The 17741-nt window shown below is 38.3% G+C and overlaps 1 protein-coding gene and 1 non-coding gene across 3 annotated transcripts in view; both read right to left on the bottom strand.

Moving 5' to 3' along the window:
• ATRNL1 (attractin like 1) overlaps positions 1-17741 on the bottom strand; it is a 546562-nt gene that overhangs the window by 265187 nt on the left and 263634 nt on the right. The gene's annotated exons all lie outside the window — the stretch shown is intronic.
• On the bottom strand, positions 12374-12449 carry TRNAV-AAC (transfer RNA valine (anticodon AAC)). Its single transcript has one exon. It is a non-coding gene; the product is annotated as a tRNA-Val (tRNA).

Below are 17741 nucleotides of genomic sequence, written 5' to 3'. Positions count from 1 at the left end.
CCTTTGCTGGGCAAAAGCTTTCTAGTTTGATAGTCTCACTTGTTTGTTTTTGCTTTTGTTGCCTAATGCTTGTGGTTCATATTCAAAATATCAACATCAAGATTGACACCAAAAAGCTTTTTCTCTGTTTTCTTCTAGGAGTTTTATCATTTCCATTCTAATATTCCAGTCTTTAATTTATGTTTTAATTTTGGTGAATGGTATAGAATAGGAGTTCATTTCATTCTTCTGCTTGTCGATATCCAGTTTATTCCAGGATCACTGTATGTTTGGCATCCTTGTGAAAAATTAGGACAGCATATATGCATGGGTTATTTTTGGCCTCTTTATTCTGTTGCAAGGTCTCTTAAGTAAGTTTTATAATCGCTCTTATCATACTCCAGTCCAGAAGGCCATCATAGCTCAGCAAATGATTATACAATTAGATAGAAATATTTTGATAATAGGCTGCAATTACTATTTGGGCAAAGAAAAAAGAACTTGTATATTAATTCTGTAATTATCCACAGTACTGGATTGTTTCTGCTGACTTTTCAGTAGACGTGACTACATAAATACATACATTTTTAATTTATTTATATTGGCTCATCTTCCAGAACATTGTAAAAAAAAATAATAGTGGTTGCAAGTAACAACATTTTGTTCCTACCTTCAGAAAGAACATTTTTCAGTATTTCATCATCTTACATTGTATTTATGTGTGCTTTTAATCATGTCAGTGCTGAAACTAAAAGGGGGAAGTCAGTGCAGAAATTAAAGTCCAAGGTCTGTGGTAAAACCACCAACCTAAAGTGGTGAGAATGAAAATCCTTCCCTTGTTCCTGATCTTAGAGGAAAAGCATTTGGTCTTGCACCATTAAATATGAAGTTAGTCATAGATTTTTGTAGATGCTCTCTACTGAGTTGAGGTAATTCCCTCTTATTTTTAAATTGTTGGTAGTTTTTTAAATTATGAATGTGTATATTCTATATATTGATTTTTTTATAACTTCTAATTTTGCTGAGATTTCCTACCTTTTCATCTCTTTTTTTTTTTATTTCTTATTTATTTTTCTGAAGCTGGAAATGGGGAGAGATAGTCAGACAGACTCCCGCATGCGCCCGACCGGGATCCACCCGGCACGCCCACCAGGGGCGATGCTCTGGCCACCAGGGGGCGATGCTCTGCCCCTCCGGGGCATTGCTCTGCCGCGACCAGAGCCACTCTAGCACCTGGGGCAGAGGCCAAGGAGCCATCCCCAGCGCCCGGGCCATCTTTGCTCCAATGGAGCCTTGGCTGTGGGAGGGGAAGAGAGAGACAGAGAAGAAGGAGGGGGGGTGGAGAAGCAAATGGGCACTTCTCCTATGTGCCCTGGCCGGGAATCAAACCCAGGTCCCCCGCACGCCAGGCCGACGCTCTACCACTGAGCCAACCGGCCAGGGTCCCTACCTTTTCATCTCTTAAAGAGAACTTGCACTTTATTGTTGGAAGATTTGAAAAACAGCTGCTTTAAAATTCTTGTTTGATAATGCCAACATCTGATTTCTCTTTGTTGGCATAAGTTGATTATCTCATGAGGTGTGATTTGCTTGGTTCTTCATAAAAGGGGTGACTGTTTATCGCATCCTGGTCATTTTGATTATTATGGTAAGAGACTCTAGATTCTATGTAGCAGGATTTCACTCTGTTTAGTTTTAGATACCGAGCTTGGCATACTTTTGTGGGTCGTGGCTCCAATAGCAGCATAATTGTCAGAGTCTGAGCAGTCCTGTTTTGGTCTGAATGGTGTATATGGTGTTTCTGGGGTTTCCACTGGTACCAGGTAGCATTACCTGAGCAGGTGGGAGGGATTTCCCACGCCTGGCCCCAGGCCATCTCTCTGTGAGATAAGACATGGGGAGATCCCTCTATTGGTGTCTCCAAGCTGTCTCCATGTCTTGTGTGAGAAAGAAGAGTATCAGAACCTAAGGGAAAAGAAGCTTCTAGAGCTTTGCTGATCACCTGTCTATACCAAATACTTTTAAAATTTTTTCATTAAAGCAGAAAGTATAGAAAAGTCCATAAGTCATAAGTGTACCACTCAATTGATTTTAGACATAAGAAATTCTATATTAGTACCCTAGAAGCAACCTTTACACCACTTCCAGAAAATACTATCTCTTAAATGGATCAGTACTCACTTGTCATAACATATAAATTCATTTTGTCTTTTTTTTAAAGTTTAAATAAACTGAATCATACAGCATTTATGTTTCTGGGGTTTTCTCCCTTGGTTATTATTCTTGTAAAATTAATATATTGTTAAATGTCATTGTAGTGGTTCACTCATTTTCTTCCCTGTGTGTGCCACTGCTGGAATATACCATTATTAACTTTTTAAAAAATTTAACTATGGATGGATAGCTGGTAACCTGTGTACCAGATTTTGGCTTTCACTAATAATGCTGTTATGAAGCATTCTTACATGCGTTTTCAGCAAATTGATATATACCAACTGATATGTTGGGTATCTATCTAGGAATAGAATTTATTAGTCATAAGGCTCCATATGCTCTGCTTTAATAGACACTGCCAGGCAGTTATCCTGAGGGCCGAATGAGAGTTTCAATTGCTATACTTCCCTGATAATTTTTGGTATTGTCTACCTTTTTCATTTGAGCCATTTGGTAAATGTTTGTAGTGTTATCTCGAAGTTTTATTTTGCATTTCTTTAATGACTACTGAAACTGAACATATTTACATATGCTTTTATAGTACTTAGATATCCTCTTTTCTTAAGCGTCTATTCAAATGTTTCTTTTTACCCTTTAATTCTTTTTCTACTGGGAAAACTAACTTTTTTAACTGATTTGTAAAAAGTTCTTTATATTTTCTGAATATAAGTCATTCACCAGATTTATGCACTGAAAATATATATTCCCATTCTGTACTGTATTTTTTCATCTTAATCATGTATTTTGATGAAGAGAAGTTATGAATCTTAATAATCTTAATATAGTGCAATTCATTACTTCCTTTTTATAAGGTTATTTTTATATCCTGTGTAAGGAACAGTGGCCTACTCCAAGGTCATGAAAAGACATTTTAATAAATAGTATTTTTTCAAATTTGGATGTATAATCTCTCTAAAACTGGTCAATTACATTTACGTTCTAAGCCCTTCAGCATATGGGATTTGTCTTTCTCTGTCTTATTTCACTTATCACAATAATCTTCATGCCCATTCATTCTGTCAGAAAAGTTAAGATTTCTTTCTTTTTTTTATGGCCAAGTAGTGTCACATTGCGTATATGGGCCACAGCTTTTTTATTTACTCATTTTGTGATGGGCACTTGGGCTGTTTCCAGATCCTGGCAATTGTAAACAATGCTGCAATGAGCCCAGGGGTGCATATATTCTTTTGAATCGTGTTTTGGTTTCTTTGGATATATTCCCACAGCAGGATCACCTGGTCAAAAGGTAGTTTCTTTTTTAATTTTTGAGGTTCTTTCACACTGTTTTCCACAGTGGCTGTACCATCTGCATTTCCACCCACAGTGCCAAATGGTTCCCTTTTGTCCACATCCTCGCCAGTCCTTGTTATCCGTTGATTTATCAATGATAGCCATTCTGGCAGGTGTGATCTCATTGACATGTGGGAACAAAATAATTTAAAAAAATAGAAACAGAAGCAAAGATACATAGAACAGACAGCTGTCAGAAGGCAGGGGTTCAGGGACTGGGTGAAAAAGGTGACAGGATTTGGCAAAAAATAAAAAAGATGACATATAGACACAGACAACACTATGGCGACAGCAAGAGGGAAGGGGGACTGGGGGAGGTGGAAGTGGGCAAAGGGGGTAAATGGGACCTAAAGAGACTTTAGGTGATGGGCGCACGATGCGGTGTGCAGATGATGTATTACTGAGTTGTACCCTTGAAACCTGTATGGTTTTATCAACCAATGTCACCCTGATAAATTCAATAAAAATAAGCCCCAAAAGCATAAAGATTACTTGTATGCAGTTTAAAAAAAAATCAAATACTTTAAACTCTTTTTAGAGTAAGCATTTTTCTAAATTTTATTAAAGAGTAAAAAATGATGATACTTATCTAAAATACAATTTTACTCAAGTCTTTTGGTTTATGTAGGCTATAACTATGTTAGGCTTAATGGACTCCTAAATTATACAAATTTTTGACATCTTATTTGCTTACTGTCTGGTGGTCAATTAAACTCATTGTTCCAGTATGAATTTTATCATCCATAAAAGACTTTTGCCAGAATCTAAGACTATCAAAATCCAAATATATGTACCACTATTCTTTGAAAAATATGGAAATAGGTCAGTGCTTAATATGGTTGATTGAATTCAAGTGCCATTATAGACACTAATGAACTGCTACTGTGTAGCATGAAATGGAAATCTGGTTCACTGTCATGACTTAAAAAATGGGATGGATAATTTGGCAAACATAATAAAAGTGCATAATAATGTTATATTGTGTATATCAAAAGTTGAAGTGATGTAAGGTGCTTTATTGGATAAGTTTAGTTTGGCTGATTTTTTCATAGAAAGCAATTTTAATTTTCAGATCTTAATATTAATATTTCATTATCAAGATATTACATATCATACTAGCTCCACCTTCCTTTTCTCTATTATAGTAATGATGACAGATTTGAGGATAATAAAAAATATAGATAATAAAGCTATATATTTTTAATAATAAAAAATCTTCACCAACAGCTAATACCAACCACAGACCTTCTCTCATTCCTATCAAGCAAAATGGAAAGGCTTACGTTCTAAGGCAGGGGTCCCCAAACTTTTAACACAGGGAGCCAGTTCACTGTCCCTCAGATGGTTGGAGGGCCGGACTATAAAAAAAACTATGAACAAATCCCCATGCACACTGCACATATCTTATTTTAAAGTAAAAACACAAAATGGGAACAAATACAATATTTAAAATAAAGAACAAGTAAATTTAAATCAACAAACTGACCAGTATTTCAATGGGAACTATGCTCCTCTCACTGACCACCAATGAAAGAGGTGCCCCTTCTGGAAATGCGGCGGGGGCCGGATAAATGGCCTCAGGGGGCCGCATGTGGCCCGTGGGCCATAGTTTGGGGGACCCCTGTTCTAAGGCATCAGTAGTATCAAAGTACTTCAAGATCTCTGTGTTTGATTATTTCTAGAGTATATAGGACTTGTTTGCAAAAGTGTTAATAGAAAGAAAACATAATTGCTACTACTTGCAGTATCTACAACTTTAAAATGCATATATTACACACCTAAATAGGATGGCTTAGAGGTCAATGCTAATATACTATTATTCATTCTACTTATCTTAGAAACAATTAGAAACAAGTTCAAGTAATCATTTAATAGTAATACTGACTAAACTTAATTTTTTTCTACTTACTGTTTTTATTTAGACAATTAAATTTAACAAGGTGACATTGGTCAACAGAGTACACAGATTTAGAGAAAACATCTCCACATCATTTGGACAATCAATTATGCTATATACCCATCACCCAAAGTCAAATCATTTTCTGTCACCCTATATTTTGTTTCTATTTAAGCCCCTCCCCTTCCCCTCAACCCCCTCCCTCTCCTCCCTTCCCCTCCCCCCTGGTAACCACTGCACTTTTTTCTGTGTCCATGAGTCTCAATTTTGTATCCCACCTATGTATGGAATCATACAGTTCTTAGCTTTTTCTGATTTACTTATTTCACTTAGTATAATGTTATCAAGGTCCATCCATGTTGTCATAAATGATACTATGTCATCATTTCCTATGGCTGAGTAGTATTCCATTGTATATACGTACAACATCTTCTTTATCCAATCCTCTATTGAAGGACATTTTGGCTGTTTCCATGTCTTGGCCACCGTGAACAATGCTGTAAGAAACATGGGGGTACATGTGTCTTTACATACCCATGTTTTCGAGATTTGAGGGTATGTACCCAGTAGAGGGATTGCTGGGTCATATGGTAATTCTACTCTTAATTTTTTTGAGGAACCACCATACTTTCTTCCATAATGGTTGTGCTAATTTACATTCCCATCAACAGTAAATGAGGGTTCCTTTTTCTCCACAGCTTCTCCAGTACTTGTTATTACCTGTCTTTAAACTTAATTTTTAATCAGAACCCATGGCTATATAGTCTACTACCAAAATATTTCAACTCATGCCTTTGAAATGACTCTGAATTCCTATAGAAGAAAATAATAAGCTGGTTTTCTTATAATGTAAATCTATAAACAAATTCATTCAAATAGAAAAAGAAATTGTCCCAGATGAATCCCAAAACAATTAAACCTTCTACTGATAAGGTGATAAAAATACTTACTAGCATAGGTAAAACTAAGACTCGCCACATCTTCTGTTTTCATGATAAAAGTGGTTTCTCATTAGAGATATGTACATTTTTGCAATGAATAATGGACAAGAAGACTGCTAAAATTTTAGCTGTAGGGTTTAGGATTTGCATTTATAATATTAACAGTGTTTTAAAACTTGGTTTTATATTGTTTATGTACTCTGGCTTATCAAAAAATTGAGATATTCTCAATATTCTATACCTACTAGGGCTTTCTAGTATGATAAATAATAAATAATTAATAGAGCATATTCCATCAACAGATGAACATTCTATTTATATTGATAAATTTTTTTATCATTTTCAAGGTATGCCAAAATATTCACCGTATATAAAATTAGGTAGCTTGCTAAGACAAAATCAGCTACATATTTGAGTGAATGAGAAAAAGTTGCTGTCCTATGCCAAAGAAACTCTTTAAAAACTCTCTAATGCCTATTTAAAAAAAAAGAACATCCTCTTTCTGATCTCTATTTTTATTTTAATATAATAGATAAGGAATTCTTATATATAGTCAAGTTGCTTATTCACTGGAGAGATAAAAAAATAAGCCAGCATTAGTTTTCTCTGCTTTTTTATTCCCAGCCATAAATATATGGACATTCTTTACCTGGCTTTTGGACAAGTAGAGCACTGCATAGTGAAAGCCCATGTTTCTCAGAATCCTATGCAGCTAATGTTAACACTGAACAGTGGAATGTGAACAGAGCGACCACTGTATCTTCTAATACAAATTCTTTCAAGATGCTTTTGTGACCACTTGGCCACCCTGACAAGCACGTTGATTCTTGCAGGAACTAAGTGACTGTTCCTCCATGTCCTGTGTGGCTCCAAAGGGAGCGGAACCTTGGCAGCTGGGACCTGGTTCCCTCCCGAACTCACCCAGATGCCTTTCCCTTTTGCTGATTTTGCTTTGTAACCTTTCACTGTAATAAATCTTAGCCATCCATATGACTAAACAAATGAATTAAAAAAAATTTCTCATTTGTCATTTCTCAGGTCTTGTGGCTAAAATATAAAACGTGGTGCCCAAGAGCCAGCTAAGCATGTAACTGAGGACAACACCATGGAGCACAGCAAGGGAGGGGGAAGAAATAGCCTGAGTTCCCAGAGGGGCTGGTGGAGCAGAGCTTCCAGGCACCCTGGAACACTTACTAGCACTGTGATACGATGGGAGACAAGTCTATTTCCACCATGTTGGTGTTTTGAGGGTCTCCATTATAGCACTCAGTCAGTACCCTAAATAATATGAATTAAGTGTATATACTCTGAAAAATCAAGATGTGCGCTATAATCTTGTTAAACAAGTATATGAAAAATGATGTTTATGTGAATAAAAGAAAACAAATTTGTTCTAAATGGATAGGCCATCCAGACAATCAATAAGTGGACTTGACTGACACTGTAGAGCAAACAGAGCTCACATACCCATACTGAACACCCTACTCAACCACACCAGAATACACACTTCCCCCAAGCACATATGCAATCAGATGGTAGGCCAAAAAACAAGTCACAGGAAAGGAAAAGAAAAGGTGAAAATCATACCAAGCATCTTCTCCGACAACGACGGCATGAAACTAGATATTGATAACGAGAAGAAGACTGGAAAATTCACAAATATGTGAAAATTAAACAATACTCTCCTAAAAAAAAAATGGATCAAGGAAGAAAATAAAGGGAAAATAAAAAGTTTCTTCAACAAATGAATATAAAAACATAACATACCAAAACTTACTGCTTACAGAAAAAGCAGTTCTAAGAGAGAAGTTTACAGCAATAAAAACCTACATTAAAAGCCCTGGCCGGTTGGCTCAGCGGTAGAGCGTCGGCCTAGCGTGTGGAGGACCCGGGTTCGATTCCCGGCCAGGGCACACAGGAGAAGCACCCATTTGCTTCTCCACCCCTCCGACGTGCCTTCCTCTCTGTCTCTCTCTTCCCCTCCCTCAGCCAAGGCTCCATTGGAGCAAAGATGGCCCGGGCGCTGGGGATGGCTCTGTGGCCTCTGCCTCAGGCGCTAGAGTGGCTCTGGTCGCAACATGGCGACGCCCAGGATGGGCAGAGCAACGCCCCCTGGTGGGCAGAGCGTCGCCCCTGGTGGGTGTGCCAGGTGGATCCCGATCGGGCGCATGTGGGAGTCTGTCTGACTGTCTCTCCCTGTTTCCAGTTTCAGAAAAATGCAAAAAAAAAATTAAAAAAAAAAAACTACATTAAAAGAAGCCAAAATGATTCCAAATAACCTAATTCTCAGCCTTAAGGAACTTGAATATGAATGAATTGAGCCCAAAGTTAACAGAAGTATGGAAATAATAATGAGCAAAACAAATGAGGTAAAGAACAAACAATAGAGGCCCTGGCCAGTTGGCTCAGTGGTAGAGTGTTGGCCTAGTGTATAGAAGTCCCAGGTTCGATTCCTGGCCAGGGCACACAGGAGAAGCGCCCATCTGTTTCTCCACCCTTGCTGCTCTCCTTCCTCTCTATCTCTCACTTCCCCGCTCGTAGCCAGGGCTCCATTGGAGCAATGTTGGCCCGGGTGCTGAGGATAAATGGCTCCATGGCCTCCACCTCAGGTGCTAGTATGGCTCTGGCTGCAATGGAGCAATGCCCCAGATGGGCAGAACATCTCTCCCTAGTGGGCTTGCTGTATGGATCCCAGTGGGGCACATACAGGAGTCTGTCTCTCTGCCTCCCCCCTTCTTAATTCAGAGGGAAAAAAAAAGAACAAACAACAGAGAAGATTAACTAAACTAAGACTTTCTTATTTGAAATGATAAATAAAATTGACAAACAGACTAACAAAAGAAAAAAGAGATCGGGACTAATCAACAAAATTCTAAATGAAAAAGGAGACATTACAACTGATGCCACAGAAATACAAAGGATTATAAGAAGCAACTATGAAAAACTATATGCCAACAAACTAAATACCTAGATGAAATAAAAGAAGTCTTAAAATATACAACCTACCAAGACTGAATCAGGAAGATACAGAAAATCTGAACAGACCAATTACTAGTAAGAAGATTAAATTCAGTTAAGAAAAATCTCCCAAAGAAGAAAATCCCAGGACCAGATGGCTTCATTGGTAAAATTTACCAAACATTTCAAGAAGAATTAACAATACTTCCCAAGTTCTTCCAAAAAATTGAAGAGAGAACACTTCCAAATTCATTTTACCAGGCCAGCATTATGCTGTTACCAAAGCCAGATAAAGACACTACTAGAAAATTTAAGTATAGGCTAATATCCCTGATAAATATAGATGCAAAAATTCTCAACAAATCATTAGCAAATCAAATTCAGCAGCATTAAAAATATCATTCACCAATGATCAAGCAGGATTTATCCCTGGGATACAAAAATGATTTGACATGTACAAATCAATCATTGTGATATTTCACATTTTCAGAATGAAAAAAAAGTGCAGAAAAGCAAATGACAAAATTCAACTTCCATTCATCACAAAAACACTTAAGTTAGGCACAAACGTACACTTAAATTTGGCAAAGAAGTAACATCTCAACATAATGAAGGTCATATATGACAAGCCTACATCTAACACCATACAATGGTGAAAGATTGGAAGTTTTCCTCTAAGATCAGGAACAAGACGAGGGTATCCCACACCCATCAAACTGACAAGCATTAAAAAACAATACTGCGTTTAACCAGCAGAATCACATTGGGGAAAATATAACTTCACTTGCCTCTGTAAATCCTACTAATCTGAGAACAAGAGAAGCAGAAGAAGGCTAGAAAATCTATTTTTATTATATAATAAATTGACCACAGTATTATAGTCAGGTGACAAGGGTCTATACCCTAAGCCCAACAATTACTTGCTCTGTGACACTGGGAAAATCACTTACACACTAGGAATTCATTTCCTCTCTCAGCTGACTACCTCACTTACTCTCTCATGGCACCCAATGATGTAAAACTGCAGTGAATGATTGTGTTAGAGCCCAAGGACACTGACTAATTGCTCAAGCATATCTTTCAGCAGGGATACTTCATCCACAGAACCTCAGTTTCATAGACTCAGAGAGGGGCACCTCTCTGCTTTAGAGGAATCAGTCCTGGATAACTGAATTCTAATCATGTAATAACCTTATTGACTACTAATGTTATAGCAAGTTCTATTTTCAGCAACTTAACGTGGATAATTTAATTCTGACAACAACTAAATTAGAAAGATTCTATAATTATTACCCCTTCATTACAGATGAAACTGTGGGCAGAGAATTTACACAGCTAGCATGTGACTAAGCTGGTATCTAAATCCAGACAAGCAGTCTTAACCAATATACCAACCCCCTTTCTCAGAGTTGAAACTGAAAAAAAAAAGATAAATAAAATAAAATGCATATTCGATTTATAATGAAAAACATTATCAGGCAAATCAGAAGTTTTGTCAGCCTGCAAGGAAATTAATTCTCCCACTAAACTCATGTTACAATTTGGAAATTAAATCAAAATGAAAATGTAGTGTGATAGTCTTTATCAACTAAGAAACAACTTTCTGCAGAGTGGAGGCTTTCCTTCCTCTTGCCAAGTAGATGAGATTCCCATTTGGCAGGATATCACCACCCACTGTTCAGTCCTAGAATCCTACTGAAATGGTCTCTAGGTGTTCTCCTTTCAAAAAAGCAGTCTTGATAATCTCAAGTGTTATCACTTTAGACTTGGTTTCAGTACTGTATGCCAAATGCTTAATATACTAATATAAGGGACATTAACTGGGATATACCATGATCTCTTGATTATGACTTGGATGCTTTGACAATTTCTCTCATAAATTATTACTCCCTGACCGGTTAGCTCAGTGGTAGAACGTCAGCCTGGCATGTGGATGTCCCAAGTTTGATTCTCAGTCAGGGCACACAGGAGAAGCACCCATCTGCTTCTCCACCCCTCCCCCTTTCCTTCCTCTCTGTCTCTCTCTTCCCCTCCCACAGCCAAGACTCCACTGGAGAAAAGTTGGCCCAGGCGCTGAAGATGGCTCCATGACCTGCTCAGGTGCTAGAATGGCTCCAGTTTCAATAGAGCAATGCCCCAGATGGGCAGAGCATTGCCCCTTAGCAGGCATGCCAGGTGGATCCTGGTCAGGCACGTATGGGAGTCTCTCTGCCTCCCCACTTTTCACTTCAGAAAAAAAAAGTTATTACTTACAGGTGGTATTAAAATATTTGGTCTTAGCAACCATTTGTTCATTGCTCATACCATATACGAAAATTATCTCAAAGAGGATCCACAACCTAAATATAAGAGCTAAGGCCATAAAGCTCTTAAAAGAAAACACTGGGGTAAATCTTCATGACCTTGGATTTGCAATGAATTTTTAAATGTGACACTAAAAAGTTCAAGGTACAAAAGAAAACACATACAAATTAGACTCCATCAATATTAATACATTTTACAACAAAGAACACTTTGAAGGAGGTAAAAAGACACCTATAGGATGTGAGAAAATATTTGCAAATCATATATCTGATAAAGGTCTAGTATAGAGAATATATTATAACAAAAAAAGACAGTGCAAATAAGAAATAAAGGACTTGAATAGACATTTCTCCAAACAAGATTTGCAAATGGCCAAAAAACACATGAAAAGAAGCTCAAAATTATTAGTCACTAGGGTTGCAAATCCAAACCACAAAGAGATATCCCGTCACACCCACTACGACAGCTATAATTTTTTTTTTTTCATTTTTCTGAAGCTGGAAACAGGGAGAGACAGTCAGACAGACTCCCGCATGCACCCGACCGGGATCCACCCGGCACGCCCACCAGGGGCGACGCTCTGCCCACCAGGGGGCGATGCTCTGCCCATCCTGGGCGTCGCCATGTTGCGACCAGAGCCACTCTAGCGCCTGGGGCAGAGGCCACAGAGCCATCCCCAGCGCCCGGGCCATCTTTGCTCCAATGGAGCCTTGGCTGCGGGAGGGGAAGAGAGAGACAGAGAGGAAAGCGCGGCGGAGGGGTGGAGAAGCAAATGGGCGCTTCTCCTGTGTGCCCTGGCCGGGAATCAAACCCGGGTCCTCCGCACGTTAGGCCGACGCTCTACCGCTGAGCCAACCGGCCAGGGCTTCGACAGCTATAATTTTTAAAAAATAGAAAATCAAAGTTAGTGAAAATATGGAGAAACCCTTATACATTGCTGGTGGAAATATCAAGTGTTTATTTTGAACTTTAGCAAGCATTCTAGTGGTTGGCTCCTCAACAAGTTAAACATGATAACAGTATTAACCAGAAATTCCACTCCTAGGAATATACCCCAAATAACTGAGAGCTAGTCCTCAAACAAATACATGCACATTCGTGTTCAGAGTAGCACTATTCACACTAGCAAAAAGGTGAAAACAGTCCAATGTCCATCAGTGGATAAAAGAATTGTGGTGTACACACAATGAAGTACTGACAAATGAGTGACTGGAATGAAACTTGAAAACACAATGCTAAGTGAAAGAAGTCAGAACAAAGTTGTGCTTACATCTATATGAAATAGTCATCATAGGTACATTCACCGAGACAACTTAGGTTGGTAGTTGCCAGGGATCTGGTGACTAGGGAAAAGAGAACGGGGAGCTATTACTTACAAGGTACCACATTTATTGATGATTTCTATATATGAGGAAATGACTCTTTTATGGGTTCTAGATGATATATTCCCCTTTATTCATATGTAAGCCCCAAATAATGTCTTAAATCACCTCAGGAAATATATTTCTATATTGTATCTATAAATCGGCAATAAAATATATTCCTGTGACAATTCACTTATTTTTCTTTCAAAGTGGACTCAATTAAGTTTGTGTACTGAGAAACTGAGTTTTAAGTTCACTGTTAGTATCAAATATGAATAAGATGAAAAGCAGATTTATTAAGAACTTAAAATAATTTAATTTGCTGCCTGTCTAAGGAAATGAATATATTAAATATTGTCCAAGCACTACTTACAAAATCTATGGCTTTATCTCATTATCTTAACAGAACCAAATATGCCCAACACGGATGAGAACATATTGAAACGATATAAAGACTAATTCATGGACAGATGCTTAAGCAATATAGAGCCCAAAAATAAATTATTTGAGTTAAATTACTGTTAACTGTAAGTATGATAATTACCAGAACAGCTGATGTTTCAAATGAACCTATGCTGCTTTGACTACTAAGCAACTTATAAAGTATAATTACTTCTAATCCTTTTTGTTCCCTCCTGAAACAACAAACAAAAAAATCATCCCACAAGTTATAGCTTATATAAGTCATCATGTTTAAGTTTTCATGAAATATAATCAATATATTCTTAACAAAATTAGCATAATGTGTGTGGGTCTCTAACTGATGAATAATTATATATCCAACCTTATTAAGAAGGGTTTTAACATTGTTGAGTATTTTGTTTCAGGTCATCACTAGTCTCAGATGGAATGAAAAGATACCACATAGTAAGAATTATTAACAAGGTATTTGCTTTGCCATGCAATCCAGGGCAAATGCAGGAAGTGAGATGGAAGGTGTGGGGGTGAGTTAAGTAAGAATGCATAGTCTTTGCACACAGGGCAAATTGGGGCTGCTTGCGGGGCTTTGATCTAGGGACACTGGAGTTTCCTCTGGAGAAGGAAGAGGTTACCCTTTGAGGTAGAAAACATAAGCCTATAGGGTCATCTCCACCTCTCTCGGCATCCATGTAATAGCTTCTTCTGAATTAAATTGCTCTCAGAAGCAGTAATCAAATCCTGGGCAGTCAGGGACATAGCGATGAACTTCTGAGCCTCAATTTTGGTAACACAAATTAGAAAATGCTATGAATAGTAAATAATGATTGTTAGAATATCAATCCAATCAAACTCTCATGAAATACTAAAGGTATAAATAGTGATACTTGTTATAGATACATTGTATAGGTGATTGTTTAAAGTAGATCTCAGCTCCCACCTTAGAGAGTGCTACCTTCCTTTCCAGATGGTCCCATTTTTGTGAGGCTGAATTGTCAGCCGTTGCTATAATAAAAAGCAAGATAACATGGAAATCAAGTCAAAACAGGAAATTTGCAAAGCGCAACTGGAAGCCAAGGTTGAAAAGCTGTGCAGTACCTGGCACGCAGCCACATCCCAAGTGATCAAGGTTATTGATGAATGAAATATTTTCTTTTGTGTGTACTCTTCTTCTAAATGTATTTTTTAAACAGCTAAGTAGTCACGAGGATATAAATACTTGTTCAGCTATTGTTAAGTATCTTAAAACTCATTAAGCTGACTATTTAATAAACCAAATTGTTAGGTCCTTCTTGTGGGCCAGGAGCAACTGTAACAATGATAGAGAGAGCAAAGATACAGGTACAGAAAAGTCTTGGAACCACGTTTGGGTAATATAGCTCTCATGAAAATTTCTGAAAGCAAACAGCAAAAAAACAACAACAAAAACAAACAAACAAACAAAAAACCCCAAACCGTGCTGGAGCATAGAATCTAGTCAATTGAGAGAAATCAAAAGAAATGCGATCAGCTGTAGTAAAAGGACTGTTCATGTGTGTCAAAGCTATCCAAGTTTATAACTAATACTGACCAACTGTAGGAGTTCACAGAGCAGAACAGGTGGCTCACCAACTAGGATAATGTAAGGAATATATATATATATTTAATATTTACTCTGCTATTTTCAATATGTGGGTTTGTATGTTCGTGTCTATATGGTCACCCTTAAAATACTTTTCTCATCTTTCCAAACTAGACTGAGGTATAGTAAGTTATTTCTGAGCTCTGATAAATGTACTTTAAAAAGCACTGTTTGGCCCTGGCCAGTTGGCTCAGTGGTAGAGCGTCGGCCTGGCATGCGAAGTCCTGGGTTCGATTCCCGGCCAGGGCACACAGGAAAGGCGCCCATCTGCTTCTCCACTCCTCCTCCCCCTCTCCTTCCTCTCTGTCTCTCTCTTCCCCTCCCGCAGCCAAGGCTCCACTGGAGCAAAGTTGGCCTGGGCACTGAGGACGGCTCCATGGCCTCAGCCTCAGGTGCTAGAATGGCTCTGGTCACAACAGATCAACGCCCCAGAGGGCCAGAACATCGCCCCCTGGTGGGCATGCCGGGTGGGTCCCGGTCGGGCATATGTGGGAGTCCACCTCCCTGCTCCTAACTTCAGAAAAATATAAACAAACAAACAAACAAAAGCACCAAGAGTCTCCTTTTTCAAAACATAGAATAAAAATTCTGTAAACAAAGAACCAGTAGTTAAAAAATCCATTTGATTCAAAATCCTTAAATGTTTTCATACTTTCTTATTTTAATTTCAGAGGAATAATTTAGGAATTAGTATCTCACTATATTTTTAGAAATTTTAAAAAAATGTTTTATTAAATTTATTGGGGTGACACTGGTTAATAAGCTTAAACAGGTTTCCGGTGCACAGTTCTATAACACACCCTCTGTATATCAGCCTGTGTGCTCAGCACCCGAAGTCAGGTCGCGCTCCATCACCACCTACCCCTCCCCTCCTCCACCTCCCACCTCCTTCCCCCTGCAGTCCCCACACCGCTGTCTATGTGTATGTTGTTTTCTTTGCTTGATCCTTTTACCTTTTTCACCAAGCCCCCCACCCCCTCCAACAGACTGAAATTCAGTAACTACTTTAGTTTCACTTTACTTTCTATTTTTTTCCATTAAATTACAGTAAAATGAAATAAAATTACTTTCATCAAGGTAGCAACTATTTTTTTTTTTTTCATTTTTCCGAAGCTGGAAACGGGGAGGCAGCCAGACAGACTTCCGCATGCACCTGACCGGGATCCACCCGGCATGCCCACCAGGGGGCGATGTTCTGCCCATCTGGGGCATTGCTCTGTTGCATCCAAAGCCATTCTAGTGCCTGAGGCAGAGGCCACAGAGCCATCCTTAGCGCCCGGGCCATCTTTGCTCCAATGGAGCCTCGGCTGCAGGAGGGGAAGAGAGAGACAGAGAGGAAGGAGAGGGGGAGGGGTGGAGAAGCAGACGGGCACTCTCCTGTGTGCCCTGGCCGGGAATCAAACCCGGGACTCCTGCACACCAGGCCGATGCTCTACTGCTGAGCCAACCGGCCAGGGCCCAAGGTAGCAACTATATTCATCATCATTCTTTCTACCTGTCTGCTGCCTTCTCTCCTTCCAGCCCTCATTTGCTGAACAGAAATACACACATAATTATAGAAAAATGCCTGGAAAGATATTTCCAGGATGTCATGGATGATGGTTTCAAGACAGATACCTGTACATTTTTTTTTCTTTTATGCTTATACATTTTTGTCTGAATATTGTTAATAATGATGTATAACATTTTTCAGCAACAACACTGATCTTTCTTAATAAAAATAAAAAAGCAAAACCACAAATATATAATAATGCCAAGATATTAACCACATTTAATTTTGGGTCTGGAAATGAGGGTGATTGATTGCTTCTTTGAATATTTATTGTATTTTTAAAATTTTTCCAAAACAAGAAAATCCAGGTAATTCCAAACTTCTATCAGCTCATGAAATTTGCATTGACAAATCTATTTTCAAATTCATCTACTTTGAGCTAAACTCAGATCAGCAGCAGCTACTGAATACACTTCACTTAAACAGCAAAAATGTACTGTGACAAATATATTAATTTTTTTTCATTATCTGCAATGCCCACTAAAAGTGTAAAATGTCACATAGGCTGACCCTACAAACTTACTAAATTTCTGCCCAGATTTTAGGTTTTTGCCAGTCTACACAGCCTGTTTTCCAACCTCCCTCTCTGCAAAGGATCACTTTGAATTCCAAAAGGCATATCTGTTTTGGTTTTCATTTAGTATTGCAATACTGTAAATAATCTCTGAAAACACTGCAGTCTTCTGAATGGAATTAGAAAATAGCTCTTGATGCAAATTCTAACCAGAGCGATCATCCAACTTCTTGACACTGTTGGCTTAACTGAAAGGATTTGCAAAAAGGAGTAGAAGTTATGCAAATCAAGGTAATCTCTTTTTTCTCCCCTAGTTATTTCATGTGGTAACATTATACAAACTAGTTTTATGTATCAGAAATGTCACACAGTGATGTGGTAGTAACTATTGAATAATCAGCTCTCCAAATAGAGAGGGATGGAAGCCCTGATTTGCAAGGTCTGCATATTTCCGTGGTGTAAATACTCCTACCATGGCCATTTCAAGTCATCAGTGACGTCATGGATGCTGAGTTAGGAAGAGATGCACACAACAGGTTCCTACAAATCAGCTTCCACCAGCTCCTGCAGACCACGTCAGACTGCTTTGCCATGTTATGCTTATTGTATAATAGAATATGGTATTACTTAATAACACATCCAAAAATGACATGTCACTCAAATAATGTTAATATTCAAGTCAGATATTTT

The sequence above is a fragment of the Saccopteryx bilineata genome, chromosome 7 (genome assembly GCF_036850765.1).
Source record: "Saccopteryx bilineata isolate mSacBil1 chromosome 7, mSacBil1_pri_phased_curated, whole genome shotgun sequence".
In the NCBI taxonomy this organism is placed as follows: Eukaryota; Metazoa; Chordata; class Mammalia; order Chiroptera; family Emballonuridae; genus Saccopteryx; species Saccopteryx bilineata.
Note: the sequence above shows the minus strand (reverse complement) of the source record. Positions and strands in the feature narration are given on the sequence as shown.